Here is a 19,370-nt window from a genome sequence, read left to right on the forward strand (position 1 = left end):
TAGAAAAACAAATACAAGCTTTCCCTACAATTTCAGTTGGTTGGTTCTGCTCACATGTCCATTTCACAGTTGAGGGCCCCAGCTCACGTGGTGAAGGGCTACATGGTCTAGTCATGATCTAGCCTTAATTTGGGGAACTTTTACCAGCTTTAAACAGTCTCTGAAACTGTGGCACTGGTGGGAACACTAATGTTTTCTGTTGGACATTGTCAATATGCATCAGGCTAATGACAGCAAAGGTCACAGCTATTCAAATTATCTCTCAACATTGAGCTCCATGCTTCTTGGGACAGGATCCATGTCTGATTTGCTTTTGTAGACTCACCTCCTTAGAACAATACTTAACATTTAGTAGGCACTCTGTCTGTCTTTTTAATGAATATAGTTGTTAGTTCCAAGGGTGTGATTTTGGGTAGAAGTGAGACCTCAGGGACCACTTTGGGATAATATCAAGTCATTGATCTTATCATGGATTTCTTTTTAAACAAAGATAACTTTTTATATTTTAGGGGCATGTTTCTCCAATCTGCTTATTTGAGCATAAGTGTTCCCAAAACTCTTACTCAAAATTTTCTCTCTATATGATCCCATCCAATCACAGGGCTTCAATAATAGCTGACGACATTTATCAATATGCTTAACTTCATCAAAATTTACAACTGCTTCTTGAATAAGTCCATCCTGATGTCCTAGAGTGAAACTAAACAAGTCTCAGCTGAAACACATCACTGCCTTCTGAAAGTCAACACTACCTTTTTGGGTGCCTGCTTTTTGTTAAGGACACATATTGTCTTAAACTTCAAGCTCAAAACATCAAGATTATCTTGAATCTTCCTTCTTTGTCTCACTAGAAATTTCCACTGGTGGCATCCTAATCCCTTCTCTGTATTGTCTCATGTCTGTTGTGCCTCTTACGACTTGTATTTCCCTCTCATTCTTTAGCCTCAAGCCGTGAAGATATTCTGTGTTATCACCTGTAAATCCCAGTTATCTTCCTGAAACAGAGATTGCATCAAGTCAACTTCTTATAAAACATTGGTGGCTCTTTAGCACCTAAGGACAGTGTCTAAGCTCCAGCATGGCACTCAAAGCCTTCCAAATTTTACCCTGTCTTCCTCTCCACCTGGCTTTGCCACTCCCTGCTACTGACTCTAAGCTCAGCACACCTTGTACTAATTGAAGACCAAGTGTACTATTTTCATGTGGCCCAGCCTGTCCCCTCTGACTGGCACACTGTCTCCATCTTTGCTTAATACTCATTTAATTGTTCGAGTACCCAACCACATTCGTGTTTTCTGGGGAGACTTTCACTCAGGTGGATTCATGAAACACATTGTGTCTTTTATGAGAGCTATGCTCACATGTCTTGCCCTGTTCTGGGTGTGTGTGTGCGTGTGCATGTGGCTTGCTAGATTATACACTGTGGCATATGGTGGGTACCCCTTCCTTATTTTAAATAAATAAATTCCTTTAAGGTCCTGAGAAAGAAACAAAATCAAACAGAGAGTGTAAGTGCAGACAGAGATAGTGGCCAGGTAACAGGTGCTTCTGCGAGTGTTGGTCCCACCTCCACTGGCACCTCCTGGAGAACTTCCTGTGCTCTGCTAGTCACATGCCGAAGCCTCTATAAAGGCAGGTCTGTAAGGTGGGTGAGAGCGCACTGCTGGGTCTTTTCTCTCTAAGAAGCAGGAGGAAGCTCTTTCTCCCTCTGTCACCGACAAGGAAGAGCCCTGTTACCATCATCTTCACCACTGATGCCTTCATTGCCATCCCTGCTTTATCGTTTAGAGAAGGTTCTCCCAGACCCCATCTCGGTGCCCCTTTCAACCCTGTAAGGTGTAAATGAGGGGGATGATGCTGCTGCTGCTGCTCATTTTGCCAGGAAAATAAAGTTCAGAGAGGCTAAACGGGTACCCAAGACCACGTGTGCCCTCCCCATTGTAACATGCTGCCGTGGACGTCATCGTGAATCTCACTTGAGCCTTGGCTGGGCTGGGAGTCCTCTCGTCTTGGGCCCTGGCGCCTCCCCTGGCCCACCCCTTTGGTGTGCCTGCTGACTGAGGCCAGGTGTCTCTGATGCCTTCCGGCTCTCCTGGAACACCACACCTCTTAAAAATGCGGGCAAATCCATAATTACATGACTCCATATTCTCGTGGTTGTGTCATTTATACTTTAAGGTGACTTCACTTGGCTAGGTATTACTTCTCCTAATAAATTTTTTGAGAGTTGACATAGCAATAATAATAATAACATAAACTCTCCTAACTATATGTAAAGACAGTTATCTTCTGCTCATTCTGTGATTTTCTCCGGCACACCCTGTACCCCTTCACTAACTGACAGATCCTACTCGTCAACAGGAAAACGTGGTGTCTGTGTCCTTGATCATCCGAGTATCTCCCAACACTAATATTTCATTTCTAGCCCTGAAGACAAAGATGGAATTTGTGAAGATCCACGACTGCAATGGTGTTCCTAAGTCTAATCTGCCCTGTAAATACTAGTAGTCCCTTCAAGGAAGGAAAGCCAGAAGGAAGTGCCCAAAAGGGCAGGTGACCAGCTGGCTGTCAGAGCTCAACTGAGTCATGAGACGTCCCTCAATGATCCTTTCTTCTCCTTGTCCCCTGCCCACGGCATTGTGCGCCAGAACAAGAATGCCATCATACTTGCAGTGTGAGAATACTTCAGTAAAACTAAAGGGACTAATCTTTTATGAATGTTGAGTTTTGTTATTGGCTTTTAATTTAGGCAAAGCAAAATAAAATATCTCAATAACTCAGTGCATTGGAAGGAGAGAGAAAGGAACAGAATGGAAAGAGAAGTGTGCAGGGAAGACAAGATGGACAGAAGTACTTTCTAGGTATTTTTACAACATTCCATTTTTAAATGTAATATTTCTTTCCAAGGGTGCCCCTTCAGAGAAGATTTGTCCATGGTGCTAGGAGTTTGATTCTTAGGTTTGATGGAGCGACCACAATGTTTGCAAGTGGCATCTACATGGGAAGTTGTGTGATTGGGGGTGGCGGGTGGGAGGTGGCAATGGGGCAGCAGATGGAGAAGAGAAGAGGGTCCCAGTAGAGGCAGGAGATGGTCCAAGGTGCAGAGGCTGACAGCCACGGGGCTCCTCTGAGAGCTGCAGGAGGGAGTGCAGGATGTGGAGGGCAGCAGGGGTGAGAAAGCAGGGCTGGGAGGTGTAAGGAGGAGGCCACAAATAGGCTTGTCCATGCCATTTGGAATGTGCCTTTGTCCCAAGGTTGGGGCACAGGCATGGAGGGCTCCAACGAGGGTTGTGGCACTTCTAGGTTTGCACTTTGAAGTACTTCGTTGCTGACATGTGTACACTAGGCCAGCGTGTTATAAATCCATAAACAGGCAGAAGGGTACAGTGGTCTGGTGGCATGCGACGGAGGCCTGAAGCAGAATGCAGGTGTTGGTGGTACGCAGTGAATGAAGCTGACAGATCTGGGAGATAGACTGACAGGTCAGGACTCTGTGGCTGAACTAATGAGGTGGTGGAGAGGAGGCCTTCTGAAGATACAGCTTCACAGTCTTTAAATGGCAGTAACAGCAGTGGCCAGTCACAGAAGGTGGGCCCCAGAGAATGAGGCCGAAGAGCAGGGGTGCCTGGGTGAGGCCACGTGGTCCTTTACTTTTTGAAGTAAATGTTCCCTTTGAGAATCAGATTTAATAACATCAAAACATGCACATAACAAGAATCTAGTATGTAATGTTAAGAAGTTCAAAGATCTCTTGAATCCCATCTGGAGATCTACTGGGTTAAAAATCCTTGTTATATAACTTAAATCAGGGTGATCTGGATAGACACCATCCATTTCCACACAAAGAAAACTGAGTGCAAGAGCCAGGACCACGAGATGGGTGCAATTCTGTGGAATTAAGGATCCACGGGTGACTACATACAACGATCTGGCCCTTTAAACATCTAGGACAGAATAGGAACACACACCCTCAGTCTACTCAGTAATCAGAGTCTTTATATAGACAAGGGACTTTACAGACAAGAGAAACCAGCAAATGTTCTTTTGTTAATAGTGTTCACAGGTCATAACAGCATGGAAGTCACTGAACATGTCCAGCTATCTCTTTGCAAACAATCCCCTGGTTCTGTGGTAGCCAACCAGTGAATCCTTAACCATCTGTTGTTACAAATATCCATTCCTTGGGTCTTGGGGACAGTGGCTGTCAATGAGTCAGTCTCTGTGAAGTTAATACAGTTCTTTTTTCATTGTGAACCCCTCTTTGTCCCCCAGCTCTTGCTCTTTGGATCCAAATCTTCCACTTCTGAGAGAAGGTCAATGTCTCTGTCCTGGCAGATGGTCTGATTCCAGGAGTAGCTCTCAGAGAGTCTAGAGAGGCTGTAAGAGTCACTGAGAAGTTCATTTCTCTCCAGAACATGAAGACTACTGCCACATTTCCCTTGTTCAAGAGTCCCTTCCCCAGCCCCCACTCCTCAACAAGAAGCACCATGTCTTTGGTGTCCCTTTTCAATGGCTCTTTACCCAGAAGGGAGGATTGCTACTCGAAGTGCTTCCCGGGGGTTAGGGGCTCTCTGTGTGGGCAAGGTTTCCTTGCAAATAGAGTCTCCCTAATGCCATAAGCTCTTCGGTTGTTTCATTTCTTTCCTTTCCCTTCTGGGAACCTGAGAACCCAGGAAACCATGGGTCATGTTTCCACTGGCTTGTGGCCATTTCCTCTTCACACTCATTAGGGGAAAGCCAAACCCAGCCAAAAGTCTGCAGTCACCAATTCTGTTTTATGAAGACAGAAATCCAAGTTTCTATTCCTGTGTGTGCAATCCTATAAAATTCACTATCACCTCACTGAAAAGTTGTGTGAAGGGTACTATGTTTTCATTTCCTGTTTTAACTATATTTTGTATCTGTTTTTATGTTATCTACACAAATCAGGGGTCATTTAATGGAATACAAAGAACCTAAATCCTGCCGTTTTCATTTTCCCTTTTCGTTGCCTTAATTTTTTTCTTCCATTAATTTGCCTTTTCTTCCTCTGGACATATTTGTGGTTTGGATACTGTTGTCAAAAAGTAGAAGCTCTCCTCTCTATGCATGTACATGTGAGTGTAATTTAATAAAAGGCGCTAGAACAAGTGCCTGGATCTGACTTGAATTGCACCCAGTGCAGTGTTAGTCAATAATTTGCTGGGGGATTCTTTATGGAAAGGCAAAAACATGTGCCTCTATTTTCAGAGAAAAATGCTTTTAAGGCATAGTAGTTTAATCTGTAGCGGTAAAATAGAAGCCAAAAGTCATTAGGGGATTCAGATGAAATGAACTCAGCTAAGATGCCTCAGATCAATATGTAGATAAAATCTTCTGCCATTGAATGCAAACACCCAGAACTGTCCTTTATATAAGTCACTTCTCTGTACTGAACAATTTGAAAAGACTAATAATCCTTTATAGTTATGCACTGTGTTCAATGCTAGCCTAGTTAAATCAAACTGATCTGGGGCTTAGTTTCTCTTTTGCAAAATGAGGCAATTGGTTTAAGTCAGTGTTTTCCGGCTAACTGGGTGGGACCAATTAGTGGGTTGTAAAAACAGTTTACGGAATTTCCACCAGTGCTTAAAACTTGAAAAATGAGAATAGAAAAGGAAATATCAGAAGGCACCATTAGTAGAAAAGGGAAGTATTTTTTGTGAAACCCTTGTTTCCGTTTTGAATGTATGTTCTGGATCACGGTGTAGGAAGTATTTCTTACCTGGGGTTGAAAATCCCTGAAGAGATGCCTTCTAAGGCCCCTTCATCACGCACGTTCCAGACACCATACTGGCCTCTTTCTGAGCTGAAGCTACGGCTGATCTGTAACTTGCCTTGCTTGTGAATCCCGCCTACATCTGCTGTGAGAGATGTTTGAAATCCTTGCTCAGCTCAGCTTACACCATCCCCAGAGGCCTCTGCACAGGAGAGAACAGCATCTCACTCACCGTGTGTCATCTAGGAGTCAAGGAAACAAATGTGTTACCAGCTCCCAAAACAAAAGCCTCCTCTGACTTTTAATACTCACCACCTGTCACAGCCAGAGGGTGTGTGTAATATATACCCACAACTTACCTTTAATTTTTCAACATCTGTAATGTTTTGTAATTATAAAATAGCACTTGGTTTGTTATGTAAAATCCATGGCATTAAATGTGTCATTAATGTTTTTTCCTACATTTCTTGGATCACTGTGTTGAACCAGGGAAGCAGTATATTTTACAATGCATATGTCAGCTGGCTCACCCTCTGCCCCTTTGTATAAATACTTCAAGCCACTTCACAGTGCAATAAAAAATGACTTGTGCAACCAAATCTGAGAAGATGGAAGGGACACGCGGTGGGTGCTGATGTGTGTGTCGTGCTGCAGACTCAGCTCTGGGCTCACCAAGTGGAACTTGGACCAAGCTGAGGACGAGGTAAAAAGGCAAACTCTTAATCGTACCTTCTTTGACATGATGTTTGTAATATGTGATGACTTTTCTCAGAAAACATAGGGTAACATATTTAGTTGTAATCAAAGGAAAGGGCAGTGAGTGGTGCTCTAGTTGGGGAGGGGGAGGCACAAATTTAAAACGAGGGGGTGCTGTTAGTTCTCCTGTCAGCTGTTCATGCCTGCCGCGTGAACTTTCTGATGTCCTGGTTTCCAGCATTGCAGAAATCCATTCCCACCACCAATCTTTATTCCTAGATTAAGGGGAGGCCTTTAATGGTGACTGCACTGAGGCTGTAGGAGTTTGTAAATGCCTATGAGCACCTAAGGAGAAATGTAGTTCCTCTTTTTCAGGTGGTGTCTCTATCTGGTAATTCAGGAGGGAGGGTGTGGGTAGTGACCAAAACCCTGACCAGGTGTCCCAAGCAGGTAAGCAAGGCTTGTGGGGAGCACAGTTTAAGGAGGCACTCATCCCAGGGCTATCCTTGTGCTTGTCTGACTCTGAGCACAAATGCCACCTTAAGTTCTGCTGAACAGAGAGGGTGGCTCATTATCAAGGACAACTCACCCCCAGGACAACTCACATTCAGGGACAGGATCTCACAGGCACAGGGTCAACACGGTAAAGTGAGCGCTTCCTTAAACTTTGCACCCTAGGGTCCTCCCTCTTCCTAGTTCAGCACTGATCCCCAGAGGCCATAGACTCCTCTGCATGGTGGTTCTTCAAATAGTGCCACAGGGAAGTGAGAGGCAGAACCCGGCTCTGCAGGACTTGGGGTCCCATTACCTGATTCCACCAAGCGCCGGGTAGAAGCAGAAATGCCCTGCTGAGGCTTCCCATTGTTCTCTAACCTCACTCCTCCAGGCAGTGTCCAGGGCAAGGGAGGATGTAGGGAATGGAGGACGGCCAGCAGGCAGGAATGAAACACTGTCCTTCTTCCAGAAACACCACTCCCACTTGACATTGGGCTGCCCCCCTGTTGGGGGCAGAGCTCCAAAGCCCTGCGGTGGCTGGAGCAGGGAGCTCTGTCTTTGTCAATAAATATTTGAGGACAACTTCATGGGAGAAAGTGGGACAACAATACTGTAGGACTTTAATGTGCTTAGTGATATATCTTCCTCTTTTGAAAAATGTATAAAATAATACTCTCCATTATCTATGTTGATGGCACTGCTAGCCTACTGTGGAGAGATGTGTACTTTGAGCTACTTTTCCAGGGTGAGAATGGGCTTTGGCCGACGTGTCCTTCCTCTCTTGTTCAGTCAGTCCCTTTTGTGTGCTTTTGAAAGACTCACTGAAGTTCTGTGTCTATAGCAAAGGTATAACCTTGTCTTCTTTGTATAATTATGCCAACCAAGTGAACTAACCTCAACTGACAGCAATAACATAATAACAATATTCACTGATATATCTGACCACCTACTATATGCAAGCGCAGTCCTCAACTCTTTAAAATATTACATAACTTAAACCTCACACTGATCCTGCATAGAAGTTGTTTCTTAGCCTGTCTTGCAGGAGAGAAAATAGAGATGGGGGGAATTTAAATAACTGGCCTGGTGACATAAAGCTAGAATGTGGCAGAGTTGGAAATGCATCTGATACCAAAATCTGTGTTCTTTTCACTCCCATAAAGCTCCACCTTGAGCATTTAGATTTCACAAAATAGAAGTAACTCTTCCTCTAATTTGAAGTAAACTGCTAACTAGTGGTGTTTTGACCTACGTTTTCAATGTTGTTGCTTGCCTTTGTGTTCCAGAACCCGGGTAAAGGAATGGGCTAGCTCAGTGCCGCAAACGCTCAGTTCTGCTTTGATGTTTTTAAAGAGATGAGCTATGATCACACAGCTGAGAATCTCTTCTTTTCCCCGTTGGGTCTCTTGTCTGCCCTGGCTGTGGTGTTCTTTGGGGCCAGAGGCGACAGTGCATCTCAGATGGAAAAGGTATGTCACAAATACACTTCCAGTCAGGCCTAGAAGACAGTCAAGTGATGATTTCAAATGCTGTCTTGTTAGGGAGATTTCTTAAATGCCCAACTCTGTAAACACAAGAGATCGTATACCTTCACTTAAGGTTATCTATCAAATTAGCTCTTTCAAAAAGGGTGCAAAAGGTAAGATTGCCCATAGCTCTACTATGAGCAGCAGAGGTTGAATGGGCACCACGGCAAGGGGAGAGGCACTGAGTGAGGCCAACCTGGTCCAAGGTAAAACTGGGAGTCCCCACCTTCACCCCCACCCACATACACCCTCAGGCTCCCAGGGCCTTCCTGCTGTGGGTCACATAAAGGATGTTTCGCAAGGATTTACAATCTATACAATTACATTTCTAAGATCACCAGTGCTTTAACTCAACCAATAATTTTGGGTGACTGTAAGAAATATTTCTTAGTAGGCGTCTTTCAACATGCCTGAATCACCTCTCTGCTTATTACCGAGGGAATGATTAACTAGGGGAACAAAGCTTCTCTGCAGTCAGGATTTAAATTGGGAAAGAATTTGAAATGCTGGAGTCAAACACTGAATGTCATAATATATTTAAAGTCAAGAAAAATTAAATGTAAAACTCCTGTGTTCAATTTTATTTTATTTCCATGCATTAGAAGAATAGGTCCCAAGTGTCTTACTCATAATAAGTGCTTAATAAACACCTGTTTATGGAGAGGGAGAAATAGTGGAGAATGAGGACACTGTGGGAATCTTTACAAGTCTTTTGGGACAAGTGTATGTAGAGTCACCCACCCCCCTTCCTTCCTTGAAAGTGAGAGGTGGCCTGATGACAGGCAGCTCTATCTACTTTGTGCTTACTTCAAGTTTTGCAGCCAGAGAGATGGTGCGGCCCACTGTGCTGAGGGCAGAGGTCAGGCAGAGAGTCTGGAGTGGAAATAATTCCTTGCCTTTTCTGATAACCAAGCAGCCTGAGTGAGGAAAATAACCAAAGAATTCAAATGGTTTCCTTGCTGGTTTCCATATAAAATGGAGAAAAATCCCTCATATTTTCCTCTTCTTAATGATTCTCTCTTACGACATTCAAAGATTGAGCTGAATGCTCAGAATTCCAGGTGCCAAAATGTGTTTTTTGATGACAATGCTGATGCTGAAGGGCAGTGAGGCAGCTCCAGGGGGGCCCGTTCATGCGGAGTCCCTGGATTTGGAAAGGTGTGTCCTATGATAGAGGAGATTACCAGGCAATCCCAGAGCTTGTATTCCCACTCGCCACTCTGTGCTGTAATCTCCACTAGAACCCAGCAGGGAAGAGTTGTTGTCTGTTTGAAGCCTCCAGTAGGAAAGAATGGAGTAGTGTAAAGTTGCTTTTTAACAAACATCAGACAGGTCTACATTTTAGCCACTTTTTCTTAGCTTTGAGCTAAAGTCTACCTCTTCATGTTCATTACTCTTTTACCAATTTTCTGTTCCTAAAAGGCACATACACAAAAATTATGTCCTTTTCCATGTGTATTTTAAGAAAGTTATAATACCGTCTACCCTGTATCTACTGCCTCTTAATTCCATTTCTACTCTAGGGAATCACACAAAACATGTTAAAGGTACTCAACCGTTTAAATATTTGAAGAGTTGCAATATTTCTATCAGGTGTTCTCTGATGAAGGCCTTAGGAAACTATGGTTACACCTTTATTCAGTCAACATGAGTGTGGGAAGCATATTCATTCCTAGTGGAGAAAATGATACAGGCTACTGGAATCTCAAAGGGATTCTGTAAGCATCAAATCAGATAACATTTGTGAAAATAATTTAACAATAATTATTATACGAACTTAGCCATTATCTTCATAAGCTCAGTGAATAACTAAAGATATAACCTGCTTGTAAATGATATTAAGATTCATTAAGTTATCCAAACAATCATTAATTCTTCATTCAACAAATTATTTATGAAGTTCCTACTATGCCTCACAACTGGGAATGCAAGACAGATGAGTAAGCCTGAATTGATTTTTAAACACATTTTAAAATCTCAGCTTGCCTTCCATCACAAGGATTATAAAGGCAAATACACACATGCACACACACACACACACACACACACACACACACACACACCCCTTTCCCTAACACTCTAATACTCAGACTCCTGCTAAGAGTATAAGACAGCTTTTGTCCTTCAAATTCACTTTCCTCTTTGAAATAATATCTTTTTTTAACAAATGAGGAACCAGACTTAGAAAAGAGAAACATGAGACGAATAATAGAAAGTTTACAAAAATGTAAAGAGCTAAACTTTTATAGCACGAGAGTGATTTCATATGTCACTACTTGACCTTCGGAGTAGCATCCGAGTAGCCTTTGAAACGAGTTCTTTGTTTGCCACTGTAGGTGCATCACTTGAATAAATTAACAAGAACCGCAAATTCTTTAAACACGAAGGTACCTGTAGTTCCTCCTTCCTTTTTATTTCTTTTATGGGAGTCTATCATCAGTCTGTGAGGACTACCATTTAAGGCAGTAAAACAGTATTTATTTGAGACACCTTTGAGTCTAGAATAGACATATGTCCAGTCAAATTCCTGCATATGCTGTTTTAAAATAATCACACTCAGGTCTGGGATGAGAGATGACAAAATGGAAACTCAAAAAGCAGAGGTAGAGACAGTTAGTCTTGAAGGGCTCTTCCCTTCCTGGAGCAGTAAGTGCAGAAGGGAAATTTTTCCCAAAATGATTTCCTAAGGAAACCCCAAACGCTGCCTGGACACTCGAAGGGCTGCACCCAGTGTCTGGACCAAAGTGAGTGCTCACAAAATAAAAAAGTATCATTTTTTTTGGAAGGTGGCTTATCTTTATGAGTTTTATGGTTAAATGCTTTGCCATATTGGTAATTTCTAGGGAAAATGTGTAATGTATACCTTAATTTGTCTAAGGCAGTCTGTAGCTTCCTAGAACGTGTCACCTTCCCACTGTCATCTATGGTGTGGCTCCTGATATTGCCCCAAATTCTTACTTATTACAAAATGTGGCAAAAACAGTTTTCCCTGATGCGAACTGTACTGACATGTCAGTATGAATATATGCTCTGGACCATCTTGTGGAGGAGACAGGCCAAGTTCTGGCCAGGGCATGGACCCTGTCAAGTTGTCCCTTACACCTGTGAGGTGACTATGACACATATATGGCACCTGCTCTCCACATATGATCATATTGTTGGACAACAGTTAGGTGAAAGGCAGAACTTTTGATATGTCCAAAGGGTGGAAGGAGTAGCCTTTGATTCCCCTTCTTCTGAGATTGCATGTCCCCATGCACACCCAAGGCTCTCTTGTCTTACCTCAGTTGATACTCAAGTGCATGATATCACTGCCCCTTTTTTCAAGTATCTTTTAACTTCATCTTAGTGTGAGCAAGATACAGGGGTTCACCCACACATTCAAGCACTTCTCTCTGAAATCAGCAAGTCCAGCTACAGTCAAGTCCACATGGCAAGTGGGATGTTTGCAGAGGAAGCCCATCCATTTCTCCCGGTGAGTTAAAATAACACATTTCCATAAGTAGGGTAGGAGTCTTTCCTCTCTGTCTTTCTTTAATTTATTCTAGCATTGTTTGTGCTATGAAAACTGTAGGAAAAGAGAAAAGATATATGTATGGACAGAGATACTGCTGTATAGAAAATGTACGATCTATTTTATATATATGCATTTTATTTCATACAGAAAAAATAGGAGGGCTTAGTATTCTAATTTTCAGATGCTGATTTGTAATACATTTGAAGCAAAAAAAAAGCATAAATTTTACATAGTTTATAATTAAAAACAACACTGACAAAATTTGGATGTCAGTATTTAAAGAGGAATTGATATCTTGGAACCCCAGATTGAAGATAGTAATTTTCCTGAGCCTGATTATCCTAATTATGCAGTTATGAACAGAAGATGCACCATCAGAGGCTGAAAAGAAAGAGAAATGTCCTTGTTACTGAAATAACATCCTCTGGTAATTTGTTCATTTTACTTAACTCTGACTCAGACATGACAATGTATATTTTTATTAATTGGGCCGAGTCCTGCATAATGGTATTTAACCCATTTTTGCTTCCATTTATATATAATTCCTACAATGTATGGTCTGAATGTGTTAAAGCCATAACTTATTTGCTGTCTTTTCTTTTTCTATACCCACTTTGTACAAGTATTTAGACTGTATTGAACAATTATATAAACTGAAACCTGAAAGTGTGGATTTCAAAAATAATTTAGAAGAAGCCAGGATGCAGATTAGCTCATGGATTGAAAATAAGACCGAAGGTAAGAGACGGAAGTCTATTTCTTTTTCTCCATCTTCTTCTTCCCTCCCTTTTCCTTTAGGCATAATTCACATTCAGTGAAATGCTCAGATCTTAAGTGTACTCACCTTTGACCAATGGACATCAAGACACCCTAATGGATGTTTCCATCCCCTAAAAATGTCCTCCATGCCTGCGCCTGAGGTTAGTTTTGCAATTCTAAAATTCCAAATAAATGGGCTAATACAGTATGCACTATTTTGTGTTCTGCTTTCTTCACTTGGCACATTATTTTTGAGATCTATTCATATTTTTGGATAAATCAGTGGTTTGTGCCTTTTATTGATGAGCATTCAACTGTATGAATACATCACAGTTTGTTTATCCATTCACCTGTATGTACATGTGTGGGTTGTTTTCTAGTTTTGGGTTATTATGGATAATGTTGCTATGGACATTCTTGTAAAAGGTTTTTCATGTATAAATCGATTCATTTCTCTTGTATAATTATTGTACATTACACCTGTGTGACATTTATTTTATAACCAGAAATTTGTACTCTTAACTGGGTAACTTAATCATTATATAAATTAGGTTTGTTAACTTCATCAGGATGCCTGATTTTAAAGATTCCTTTCTTGCCCTGTCTGTTAAATAGTGATAATAATAAATACTTAAGTGATATTCAGTCTGTGTCACAGGCTGTTCTGAGTATTTTTCATTGACTACCTTGTTTAATTCCCTTTGAAGAGTATGAATTAGATACTCCTGTTATCCTGCTTTTACAGGTGAAGCAACTAAGCCTTGAAAGCTTAAATAACCCAGTCAAGGTCACACACTACTAAGTGACAGATCCTGAATTTGAGCTCCATTCCATGCTATCTATTCTAGGCCATTCGGCCCCATGGGGAAAATGTGCATGAAGTCAGGTAATTTCTCACTCATGGAAATCTCATTGTGTAAACTGAGAACTAATTCATTAAAAAAAAAAAGTTGCATATAAATTATTGTGTAGACCAATCATAATTTATTGAAAAATTTGGCCATATTAATAGTACTAGAATAAACATATTTTATAGACATACAGATTTTTAACAAAATCCTTATAAGTACTAGTTTTCTAATATAGATATTTTTATAGGTGTCCTTATATAATATTGTTTTGTATTGGTGCAATCTGTTGGACTCTCAGGAGCGGGATCGCTTATAAAGAGTACTTATGTAATTTAAATAAAAATTGTAGGAATGTTTTTGAAACAATCTGCAGTAATTCACACTTTCACCAGTAATATATTTAAAAAAAATACAGATTGTCCTGCCATCCTGCCTGTAATACATGTTAGATGTCATACATGTTACCAATGTTTTTGCAATTCTGATAATATAAAGTAATATTGTTTTCATTTTCATTTCACAGACTATTAGTTAACACAAACGTATTTCTACGTTTGTTAGACTTCTGGGCATTTCTCTCTTCATAACCTGTGCACATTTTTCTAGTGTGTTGCTTAACTCTCTCCTTGTTAACCTGTCAAAACTGATCACATATTATCAATATTAAGTTATCATTTGTCTTTTAAATATTTCTACAAATCTATTTTTAATTAATTTGGAGTTCTATTTTTGCCATGTACATTTAAAATTTTGATAATCAAACATGAATATATTAACTTCTAGATGTCCAGAATTGTAGAAGAAAGTCCTCCTCACTGTAAGACTGCGTATGTAAATGTACATGTGGAAAATGCATTAGATTTTCTCAGAAGATTTTCATCATCCTTCCTTTTACATTTGAGTTTTTGTTCCATCTGGAATCCAAATTGTTATTAGTGTTAAGAATTTTAATCAAAGCAGAGAAACAAAGACATATTAACAGCATAACATGCGTTAACAGAGTAAGACAAGAAAATTTCATCTTCAATTTTGTATGTTGCCACAATATAGGCAGGTAGTCTATACACTCACTTTGTCTTCTTCTGCATACTATATTCTTGATTTATGAAAGAATAATGAATGCTTTACATATTTGCTTAAAAGTCTTTTTTGGCTTGTCTGAAGATACTGAGTGGCAATTATACCAGTTCTAAGATGGGTCAGAAACATAAGCAAAATCAGAGACAATAACTCATATTCTGTGGCTACCCTGGTGTGTTTTACTGTATTTCTTTTCTCAAAGGTGAAATCAAGGGTCTCTTGTCACCTAACATCCTGACATCTTCTGACCAGTTGGTGCTGGTTAATGCCATCTCCTTCAGGGGGACCTGGAAATATGCATTTCAGAAAGACCAAACCCAAACAATGGCTTTCCAGTTGGACGAGGTAGTCTCATGTCAAAATTTGTTTTTCTCTTACAGGTAATTCTAAAAAATTTTGCCCTTAAAATATGCTAAATTATTTTGGGCCCTAGGTAGGTAAATTAATCTGTAAGAGACTCTCCTAACTACATACTCAACAAAGTGCAGATTGAGATTTATAAGATACTTGTTTGCTATTGAACCTTTCTTCTAAATTTGTCATAGCTTTTTTTAGCCCATTATTCCTATTCCTAAAAATAGGGAGGCTATTATCAAAAAGACAAGCATAACAAATGCTACCCTTCTACAACTACAGTTGTAAAATTAAAAATGAATGTGAAGCATAAACCTCAAAAAGATGTAAAGTAGGTTTGGGCTTTGGGCTAAGCTTAACCATTATTAAGCAATTCATTTACTGCAAACTGGAAATTGAAGTCAAGTGATGGGGAATCACTAATAATACATCAATAATTATAATATCAAAAAAACTTTGGAACTAACAGGCAGGTCATTTGTAAAATGGCCATGACATTTAGAAGCAAAGCAGAACCAGTAAACAAGATTCAAAATCAAAATAAAATGATCCAGGTGTGCTGTCCTAACTATCAAACTGCAACCAAAATAAGATGTCATTTCATAAGAAACAATGGATCTGTATTTTGTAACATAAGATATCAGATGTATTTACTATATCAAATGTACCTCCAAAAATATCTTGACATTATTGGTCAAAGTTAAAATTTTTTATAGTCAACTGTAAAAACAAAAAGGGTTCTAAATGAGATTTTTTCACGAAAAATAGTGAACAACTTTAAGGGGAAAATAATCCTCCAGACAAACAGATTAATCACATCTGGAGGTATCTAGCCCTCTTTTTCCAAAGAACTTTGCCATCACATATTGAGATCATAAAACATATAGTGAAATGAGGTGAATTTTTACAGCTGTTATTTTTTTTAATGCAGATTCCAGGGCCACATTCCTGAAAATTCTGATTTGCAAGAAGTGTTTGAGTATTTGTATTTTTAAATATAACATCTGTAGGTCCTTCCAAGGATCAGCCCAGCTATGGGAATGCAGTATAAGGAAAATGGAACGGCGATTTTATCAGGATTCATGGAGTGATACATCAGGGGTAAGCATATCCCAAAACAAGCAGATTTGCTAGAGGAAAGAGTTAATAAATCAGAATCTTTAATCTTACAGTAAAATCTGGTCCATGTGGTTTACATACACAATGAAGATATCTTTAGATTAACTAGCATTTCAAAGAGGAAAACATAAAATATGGTTAAGGACATTAAATTTCCTTAAAATGGCCTCAATGTGTGGGACTCAGTACTTAGTTACATTCTTAGCTATTTTGTAACGATTTTGTAATCTGCACCTCCGCACTGCCAATTAGTCCAGAATAGCCAGATTTTACTTGAGTTGGAGAGACTTCTAAATTATGTTCTTGAAAGGACCTATTTGACTTTTAAACAGTTATCTTGATATCTCATGCTGCATATTTCCTAGCTCTTTGAATTTACTGATTCTGGCCATCAGAAAGTAGAGCTGAATCCAAACAGTACACAGAAAGGCAACCCTTTTGTTGTTCAGTAGCTGCTTCGTAGAGGCGCTATCCCTCCCTGTCAATCTGCACAGTCGTGATCAATCAGGTATTTCCGAGGAAAGACGGATGGATTTTTGTTTTGATCACTAAGTGTGGGTGATTTTGGAGGAGGAACATAAACGTGAATTTCCAGTGCCTTAGAAAGGGATGGGCTTTGGCGTTTCACTGTGTCTACGTTTGCAGTACCAGAGCAAACCTGTACAAACGATGCTTGTACTTCATAAAGGAGCCTCGGGGGCAGGTCCTTGAGATGCCTGACGCCCAGGATCACCTGAGCGTGGGCACCATCCTGCCTGGGGAGGGCGTCGGCCTGGGACAGGTAAACTGCCGGTGCTTTGCAGCCACAGGCCCAAGAAACCCTGTGCTGGAGAATTACGTGCAGAAAGTCAAGGATTTAAAATAACTGCTACACAGCTACTTAGTGCAGGGTCACGTCCATTTAGAAAAAATAAGGAGGACCTCCAATAGCGTGAATGCCCACGAATTAAGCTGTGCTGCCTCTATGAGTAAAGTTTTTGGCTTTCAAGTGGCAGTCATGGGCATCTCCTCTGTCAGTCTTCACAGTTGTCTTCGTTGTTTTGCATGCAGTTGTTGTATATTACATATTGGCCCTCTTTTGGACCTGCACGGAACCAACTAAATCGATTTCCACCAACACCCAAAGCCCAAACAGGCAAACTCAACGCCCAGCCTTTTCCCTTGGCTCCTTTCTGGTACTTTCCTTAGAGCCCCATGCACACGCTCCTGTTCCAGGGCAGGTCGTGTATTCTTGCTCTCAGCTTCGGTGTGGATCTACCCTCAGCAGCTTTCTTTAAATAGCCGTCTTCCTTTCCTTCTGCTCTTTATGCGTCTCTCAAGTTCATGGTGCTTCCTTCCACCTGTTCACTGAGAAAAGCGGTTAGTGTTGGTGGCGTCCTTAGAGGCCAGATCTCTGGCTCCTCAGCCACTCCAGGCTTGTTAAAGTGGCTCAGACTCATTGTGACCATGGCTGAAAATCAAAATATCAGCTCTTATGTGCAACTACATCTCTATGTAAACAAATGTAGAACTAATACAATTCTCTATGGAAACAGGATGGAGAGTGACAGGGTTGGGAACATCTATTTCACATGGGGTGACCCAGGGAAACCTCTCTGACAAGGAGAGACTCGAGTTATTGCTAGTGAATAATTATTAGTGCTAGATAGTATGATTATCATAAACGTCCTTTCCCATGGTTGGACAATGTGTGAGCACTGAATGTGTAGGTGGCAGAACTGGAATCTGACCATAATTTTATTACAGACTTGCTGTAAAACCATAGGACAGGCACTTACTTAATCTCTCCAAGTCTTATTTTATCCAGACCATGAAGAGATGAAAGTAGATGATTTCTAGGGTTCCTTTCAGCTCTTAAATTTGATGATCTTATGAAAGGTCAATGAAATGGCATCCATCTAATATAGCATAATTACATTATCAACAGTTTGTGGTGTCCTTTATTACACTTGACCTGAGTCATAAAAATGGAACGTTTTGGAGTAATACTAAGATCTCCTGAAAAGGGATCCTAACAAAGATTTCTAAAAAGATACCTGGAAAAGTCAAATTCCAAAGCACCAGTACAATTTCATGATCTTAAAGAGAAAAGTGGGGGGAAATTAATTGGTCTTTATAGCCAATTTTTTCTCCTGTTATAATGCCCAACATTAATTCACCACCATGGATGAGAATAGTTACCCCTGTTTCTAAAATGAGTATGAGTTGAAGGGAGAATATGGTGAATGTTAATTCTATGCAATTTTTTTTTTCTGCTTGAGATCGCATTAGTTAGAATCTGGTCTGCCTGTCTCCTGATAGATTCCATTCCTGAGAGAGTCTGAGTGAGTCATGGATCCCATGAACCTCTTCCCAGTAAGAACAGCCAGAATGAGAAGAAGCCAAAAAAGGTGCCAAATGGGGAAGGAATGAAGAAAAGGGCAGTGATACAGGGTGTATGCTTGTTGTATTGAAACAGCTGCTATAGGGAAGAAGGAATGGACTAATTTTGTGTAGCTCCTAACGTGAGAACAAAACTAATAGGGAAGCAGATTTATGGTCAGGATGGCAAAGGCCTTTCTTACAAGCTGAGCTGTGCAACTGTGGAGCCCGGCTGTATTATAAGGAAGTGGGACACTGACATCAAGCCTTCTCGAGTACATGCTGATGGGTGTCACAAATGTGGTAAGAGTGGCTCCTCTCAGTTCTCTTTCAAACTTAAGATTATTTGATTTTAATCATCTTACTTACTTTGACATAAGTCTCTATGGATGCCTGACTAATGGGAATTTTGTTTTAAATTGAGGGGGAAAGATATATTTGGCCAGTCTAGAAATATAAATTCTGCTGTTAGTGGTGGAAAATCTCTGGTTCCAAAGATGTCTTTTAATGTGACCAATAGAAAAGGGTAGGCACTTAACATAAAGTGTACCATTATAAAACAGAAGTTGTACAATTTAAAGAGGGATCATAAAAAGAATAGTAGAAATTCCCTATGATGATAAATTTTCCCTTATTAGTTTTAATTCTCACTTGATTTTTATTCCAAGTGACTTTTGGATGGTGTGTGAAGGCATAAATTCCAGGGCTACATGCTTTGACTGCAATTCTTGCACACAGCTGCACTTTCCCCACTTATTCTTGTAAATCTGCTTTCTAAAATGACAATAAAAAGTTATTTTACCTATTCATAACCTCATATCCAGCTCCTCGGGTGCTTCACATTTTTCTATAATTTTATTTTTGAAATAAAATTT

This window comes from Manis javanica, chromosome 9 (genome assembly GCF_040802235.1).
Source record: "Manis javanica isolate MJ-LG chromosome 9, MJ_LKY, whole genome shotgun sequence".
Lineage (NCBI taxonomy): Eukaryota > Metazoa > Chordata > Mammalia > Pholidota > Manidae > Manis > Manis javanica.